We start from the raw sequence: 8,100 nt of genomic DNA on the forward strand, positions 1-8,100 counted from the left end.
TCTCTCTCTCTTTCTTTCTTTCTCTTTCTTTCTTTCTCTTTCTTTCTTTCTTTCTTTTTCTTTTTTTCTTTCTTTCGTTTTTCTTTTCTTTTCTTTCTCTTTTCCTCTTTCTCTCCCTCGCCCTCACCCTTTTGCACTCTCTTTCTCTCTCTTTCTTTCTTCCTGATAGGGTCTCAGTCTGTCACCCAGCCTAGAGTGCAGTGGCATGATCATGGCTCACTGTAGCCTCGACCTCCTGGGGTCAGGTGATCCTCCCACCTCAGTCTCCTGAGTAGCTGAGACTACAGATGTGCATCACCATGGCTGGCTAATTTTTTTTTTTTTTTTTGTAAAGACATCATTTAGTTATATTGCCCAGGCTGGTCTCAAACCCTTAGGCTCCAGTCATTAACCCACTTCAGCCTCCAAAAGTGCTGGGATTACAGGCCTGAGCCGACGTGCCCAGCCATTTCTTGATTCTTTAAATACTGATAAAGTTTATTTTTTGTTGCGATTATCTGTAATTGAGTAGCCAGATTCCAATTTTTTTTTTTTAGACTATAGCTTTACCCTTACTATTTTCTGTCTAAGAGTTAAAAATGAAATTATACACATTCTTTTTATGGAATTGTTTGAAATGGTTAAATTTCAAAAATCTATAGAAAAATTTCACCCTGATCCCTGGAAGCACCTGGCAGCACTGTGGACCGTGTCGTTTCCTCACTAACTGACAGTCAGCCCCTCTTGTCCCATCTATCTTGAACTTGCATTGCTGGAGTTACTTTGAGCTTCATAGGGATTGGACATTACAGACAGAGGAATCATGATAGTAGCAACCATACTAAATAAGTGTTCATGTTAATTGAATGACTCTCTGAGTGATGTATTATTCTAAGAAGTTTTAAGCATCGTATTATTTTAACCAGTTACCAATCCTGTGGAGGCAGCTGCTAAAAACAATGGAGCAGTTGAGTGTAGACTACAAGACCTATTACCTGGATTTCCAACCAAACTCAGCCACATTCTGTTATCTGTAGGACACTTACATTTAATGTTGATTGTGACTCAGCTTCCTTATGTGTAAAATGGGAGTAATCACACTACGTACCTCCTAGAGTTTTGGCGAGGGGTAAATGAGTCAGTACATGTAAGCATTTAGAACAGCACCTGGCACATCACAGGCAATGCAGCATCTCGATGATGTTATCCCAATTTTATAGAAAGGAACTGAGTCACAGAGGGAGTAAATAGTGGAGCTTGGATCCAACCCGGAGTTATAACTCATCCATTAGTCTTTTCACCACTGGGTCCCAACTTTGGGCTAAAATTCCCACCTTACGTTTGCTTTATTCACCTAGTTAGGGGGAAGACACTGGCTTTGAAGACAGATAAACTTGAGCTCTCAATCCAGCGATATCCTCTTTTTTTAGCTCCATGGCTATGGTCCGGTGCATAACTTTTCTGATTTTGTTTTCTCCTTAGTTGGGGATATAAAAACCTCCCTTGCTGGGTGGCTGAGAGGGTGAGTTACATTAATGTGTAGGAAGTACCCAGAATCTCGTTGGAACACAGTTGTGAGGAAAGAGCTTTATCATCTTCCTTTCCTGATAAGTCATGTCCTGGAGTGTTTCTGCCTCCAGAGCCTTGTAGTTTGAAGGGACATTTAGATTAATAAATGTTCAGATTCAACTTCCCCTGCTATTTCTCAAGCACCCACTATGCACCCAACATTGCTTGGCAATTTCACATAAATTACATCACTTAAATTACAGAGGTCACCACTTCCTTTTAATAGGTGAAAGAAATAAAAGTTTTGAGCCACGATGAAGCTTAAGCATGAAAGATACTAGCACATAACTCAAAGCCCTTTGAAAAGAAAGAAAATACATAGAGACAGGCTGATAGTTACTGCTCCTCTACTGTCTACTGACTTTCCTTTGCATCTGAATTGCCGCATTCCTGATGAGAAGGTGAACTTACACTTCAAGAGAGTGCTCTGTGGTCTCAGCCTTTACCGATAGTCTGCCAGTTCTTTGGTTTGAAAATAGTATTGAGTTGTGTGATTAGAAAAAGTGTCCTCACAGCCTAGCCTGATGGCACTGAAGCCCCACAAAAAGGCAGTAAGGAGGGTCACATGGAAAGTGTTTACAGGCCAGGAGAGCATGGCTTCCCAGAGACCAAGATGCTTCCCTCCTGCACCCTATTCTGCCTGTCTGCAGAGTCTCTTTCTGGAATCCCAGGGATACCTGGTGTAGATGCTGTTGGAGCCCAGGTTGGGACACATGTGCCCGGGGTGTGTCACAGCCACTCACGTGATGTGATGAAAGAACCATCACCCTGCTCCTTATGTGAGGGGCTTCTGGTAATAAGCAGCTTTAGAGAGCTAATTATTTTTTGGGAGGGAAAAAGTGATTGTGTTTGTTTTGCCTAAACGCTCAAGGTTTCATGGGGAAAGTGTTAACAAGAACCTACTTCCAGGTTTTAGGGTTTCACCAGGGTTGACAATCCTTCCCCCAAATTGGGGAGGGGAGGCAACAGGAAGAACCCGGGCATCCACAGGGAATAATCACATTTTGGACCACTGTTTATGCATGTTGTCGGCAAAGAGAAGAGAAAAGCAACACAGTCTGCTTTTCACGGGCAGAAAGCAAATCTAATGTTCTGGTATTTGCAACTTCCACACTGATAGAGTCTCCTGCCTCTGTAGAACTGAATAACAGGAAAACATGTAATCTTTCCTCGCCTTTGTTTGTATAGGGTAGAAACAAATTAAAAAGTTACTTTTTCTTCCCTTTACACCAAGCAGTACAACTTATTTCTGTAATCAACATCAGTGAGATCCACCTTTTGGGAAACAGGAATTTTCTCTTTAGCCACAAATCCATTTTAGGTAAATATCATTGACCACCCACGTGTACCGATGCTTTGCTGGGAAAATCACTTTCCCTTTTTTCCTTTTCTCTGTGATTTTTTAGCAACGTATGGGAGGGGACATTCCACTAAGAAAGCCTATTGTTCTCTAGACATATTCCACATAAGACGGTGGAATAGAGGTTTGTTTTGCTGAAGATACATTGAAATTTCCATAAATACAATTACATTCCAGTGGAAAATGGTCTGCAACAGAAGTTTGGTCACCTGCATAACTGTAGTGTTGGACATAGTAAATGAATATCACATTGTTTCCTGAGAAGATCACATGATTACTAAATTTTCTCAAGTTCTCATATTGAGGGATACTCAGTAATTTGTTTAATAACTGCTCACCAAGTGCATGTTACATGACAGTCATTGTGCTAAGCGCTAAAGGTACCAAGGAGACACCACCTCTGCCTGTGTAAGGTTTTCCGTCTGCAGAAAGAAATCAGATTTGGACTCATAACCCTCACACCTGATTAGCACAATGAATATCATATATGTGGGATTTGGAATGCATAGGTATTAAAGGAATGTGATTTAATCTTTGCAATCGCCTATAGAGGGTTGCAATATTACCCACATTTTATAGTTTTATAGATGAGAAAGTAAATCTTAGAGAGGTCAAGCAGCTGCCCAAGACTAGCGCTAGAAAGCAGCAGATTCTGAACCTACATATGCATGGCTTGAAACCTGGGTACCTTCTTCCTTCAGAGGACAAGAACAAGGACTGCTATGGTATTTGCAGCTATCCCTAAAATTGCCTTCATATAATACAAACTTTGATGTTGGTGATACCAGGACTGGGTTTGAGTGTTTGTAAATGTACTGGGGTAGGTTAACCACAATCTCCTGTTATTCTTAATGGCATTAACATGTGAACACACATTCAAAATCATTGCCATTTGGAAACAACAGAAATATCCAATGTAGAGCAAAGGTTAGGTAAATTATTTATCATCTGTATAAAATCATAGTATGCAGATATTTGAAATAGTATTAAAAAGTATATAAAATTTTAAAATAGTTATCAAACAATGAAATGGAACTGAAAGTCACAAAATTGTGTGTATGTGTGTGTGTGTGTGTATTCACAATTCTTAGTAAAATGACTATGAGAAGAAATGAGAAGAAAATATCTAAATTATTAACATGAACAGTAGACTTTAAAATTCATTTTATTTTTCCCAAAGTTATCCTATATATTTATTGAAGTAATAAATTAAAATACAAATCATTTTATCAAAGCCATCTGCACTCACTAAGAATAGTCAATAAATCACAGCATTTTTAGACTTAATATCAGCCAGGAAGAGTCACTGTCAGCTTTTCTCTTTCTTGGTTTTCCCCTCAGGTGGTCTACAACTGATGTTTTATGTCATATAAACATACCGAATTTTGCAGTGAAAGAAATGTGTAGAATTGCAGTTACATTGGAATATGGCAGAGAGATGTATTTTTAAATATATCAATGTTTATCTCTTTCTGTAGCTATCTCTCTAGCCTATCTATCTATCAATCATTTCTCTTTTTCTTAATTTCAAAGAATAATTTACACTTCCTGAGCACTAACAGTGTTCCCGGCACTGAACTTGAATTATTGCACTGAATCCTCCTGACAGCCCTATGAGGAAATTATTATGGCTGTCCCCATCTAATGTGACATATGCAAGCCCACATTGTCAGCAAGTGGCAGAGCCGGGATGTGCATCCGGGCAGCCTCTGTCCACCCCTCCCTTCACAGTCCCCATCCTTTGGTTTTGTTACCGTATCTGTCTCTTGAACACAGCCCTTGGTGCAGTCCCTGGGTCACGGCAGACACTCAACCCTCAGCCACGGTTGCTGCTGCTATTACTACTCACCCCTTATTTATTCTCACTTCTCTTTCTGTGGATTCTATGCCCAGTGCTTTTTCTCCTGTTTATACCTGTTGAAAAAATATAAGGAATCATTTAATTTGAAGATTTTGGTTTATCCAATGCAGAAGAAGGGAGAGCATATTTATATTAAGTTTTTCAAGATGAATCTTTTAGAAAACCTACAAATCAAAAAATCTTTCCAGCTGGTGCCATAGAAAATATATACACTGTTTTACAGTGGATTTCCGTTTTCTCCAGGGATGTCTGCTGCGGAAGGGGAACATCACTGGATTGGCAACTTCTACAGGAGGGCTTGCTTAACAGTCTTTACCAAGGTCCAGCCCACACTCTTTATACTGGCCTGGAAGGTCCTTCCGACTCTGCCCCTAACTTCCCTTCCAGCCTCTCTTTCAGCCCTAACCCATTCTTAATCCATTATTTCCCCTGTACAGCCAAGCCAAGCCAAGCCAAGCCAAGCCATGCTCACCGACTCTTGCCTTTCTATTTCGCACCTCTGGGTCTGCATGGATTCTTTGAGTTGGCAGTGGACGCATCCCCTAAGACACAGTGGAAGCATGACATCTGAGAAGGGCCTCCGGACACTGGCCCTGATAAAGGGTTCATTCTTCTCTTCCTAGAGGTCTTCCAGTAGAGTATCCTTTCCCCGTGCACTAACTAATATCGCTGAACAGCATCACCTTCTCTAGACTAGGAGGCTTTCAGAGCAGGATCTGAGTTCTGGGCATTCTCAGTGCCCAGCATGCCTGTGGCATATGGGTGAGGACCAGTGAAGACTTGTCAGGGTGCAACTTTGGAGGTCAGGTCAGTGCAGCAGCATTGACAACTCCACTAGATAAATGAAACAAAAAGGGAAATTCATCCTAAAGGTAATGAGATGCCACAGGGAGCTTAAGAAAGGAACACTGGTAGTCTTCAGGAACAGCTAGAGAAAAGGATCCTCATGTCAGATGGTTTTAGCCCCTCTCAGCTTTCGTCCATGTTCCTTCCTCCCTCCCTCCCTCTCTCTCTCTCTTTCTCTCTCTCTCCCTCTCTCTCCCCTTTCCTCCCACCATCCTTTCATGTCACCTTCTCTCTCTCCTTTTGTTCTTCATATCCACTTGATAAGAAGGGTGGTAGCCAACGTTCCAGCCAAAATCTTCTTATATCCATTCTCTCTTCCAGACTTTCTCAACAAGACCGTACCCTATTTCCCGGTCTCTGTCTCGAAATTTCCCAGATAAGACTTAGATTGGCTTATTTGGGATTGGATGACCAATACAAGACCAATAAAACAGCCAGCAGACTGAGTCACTTTCTACCACTTAGGTGGATTTTAAAATAACAGTAAATAACAGTAAAGATAGGAACAGTCAAGGTGGGCAGTTACTAGAAAAAAACATGATGAGAAGCAAATCATAAAGACACCTGTGCAGGTGTGCAGACACAGACACACACACAATCCAAAACATGGTAGGCCTGCCAAAATATTTGTTGAATTACTAATTGTATATGTACATATGCATGTTTATTAATATAGGTTTCATTACTGAGACCTAGATTAATTCATAATATTCTTAATGGTGGCCCTAGTCCTGGAAAAATTTTCTGCTTCCTGTACCCTCAGAGAAGGAAAATGAATTTCACTGCAGTTCAAATGCTTGCTGGGGTAAAAACACTCTGTTATCTTGAACATATGTCTAATGATATTTGCTTTAATGAAGAGCCACGGCTTACCTACTTCTCCACAGCACTTGATCTTGCATTTGGGGTGTGGAAGGTCACCCAGCATGTTCTTGCCCTCGGCTTTGGCTCACCCTGCTGGTGACAAGACCACAGAAGGATAGTAAAGAATGGGACCCAGTCTTCCATTAATAGTTTGGCTGGGTTTTCATTGCTGCCCTCTCTCTGCTGGTGGTCCTGCAATGTGTTTCAGTCAAAAGCAAAAGGGAAGTGGTTAGTTTTTTAAACTATCTGCACTTTGACAGCCACTGGAGTCTGCAGTTTGCCCCTTGAGTTGCAGTGGGGTAGAAACACAAGTTGCAGAGTCAACCCGTCTGGGTTGATTTCTGCCTTTTTTCACTTACTAATTTGGCCCAGTTTCTTCATTTCTCTGTGTCTCTGATTGCTGTAAAACAGGCAAAACAACGGTACCATGGCTGCAGGCTCATTCTGGAGCATAAATGCATGACTGAGAGGGTTGACTTGGTGCCTGGAACATACAGGATGGTCAGGTCTCAGATGCATGGAGCCATAAACTCACTCCCAAGCTGTCCCTGCACCATGTTCTGTCATATCCCCATGTTAATGACCTAAACCTTCATGCTGCAGGATTCACTGAAACCCATCCCTCTGCCTTTTCAGACATTCTGGCTGTTTGCTTTTCTCATACCTTGACCTCATGCCTGACCTTCTCCATCCTTCTCCTCTGGTTCTCTTGTGACTTCCCTGTACTACTATGGCCATCTCCTGCCCCCTTCAATGTTCAGTCCCATGTGCACATGCACACACTGGGCTCTGCTCCTTCCCTTGTGGATCTGCTGTGGTTGCATATCCTACTGAGGGAGTGGGAAGGGCAGAGTGAATTTCCTACCTGAAGAGGATGTACCTTAAACTCAGTAGTGACTTAGCACTGCTCCTTTTACCTGCAAATGTCATGCCCCCACAAGGGTCCCTATGCTCCTCCTTCTTCATTCTTAACCTATCATAGCCTGAGAGCTGTGGTCATCTCCCTATGAAGAACCAGCTCTGCCCGGATACCAAGCCTCAGCCAGACCCAACAAGGCCCTTAGAGACCTGGGAAGGCAGACTCTCACTTCACTCAGTAGATGGGAAACATCCTGGTGGGAACATTAAGCACTGGGAAAATTTCATAGATTCTGGATTTTTCCCAAGGTTGTATCTCTTCTGCCATACAAGACTTCAGTAGACATTGACCTTCTGTAATGCATGACTAACTGTATCTCCAATGTGATTTCGCCTGGAACACTCTCCACTCCAAACAAGTATATGCTTCCATGTTTCAGATCCCCAAATTCAGAAATATCAGGGCCCTGCCCCAGAGCACCCCACTACGGCAATGTGATGCATGTGGAATTTCCTTTGGAAAAGGAGGTTAGGTTCAGTTGAGCTCACAGCACTGATCAAAAGCTTCCTATAAACCACTCCATTTATTTAATTCTTCCAACAATGCTGCTGGGCAGACATTTCATTTACTGGGGACTGAGACTCAGCAGGAAGTGATAACCTGAGCAGTGAAGCCGGCCCCTGAGGGTTAGGACCCACTGCTGTGCACATGAGCAGTGAAGCCGGCCCCTGAGGGTTAGGACCCACTGCTGTGCACCTGAGC

This window comes from Sapajus apella, unplaced genomic scaffold (genome assembly GCF_009761245.1).
Source record: "Sapajus apella isolate SASKATOON/1434 unplaced genomic scaffold, GSC_monkey_1.0 scaffold20, whole genome shotgun sequence".
In the NCBI taxonomy this organism is placed as follows: Eukaryota; Metazoa; Chordata; class Mammalia; order Primates; family Cebidae; genus Sapajus; species Sapajus apella.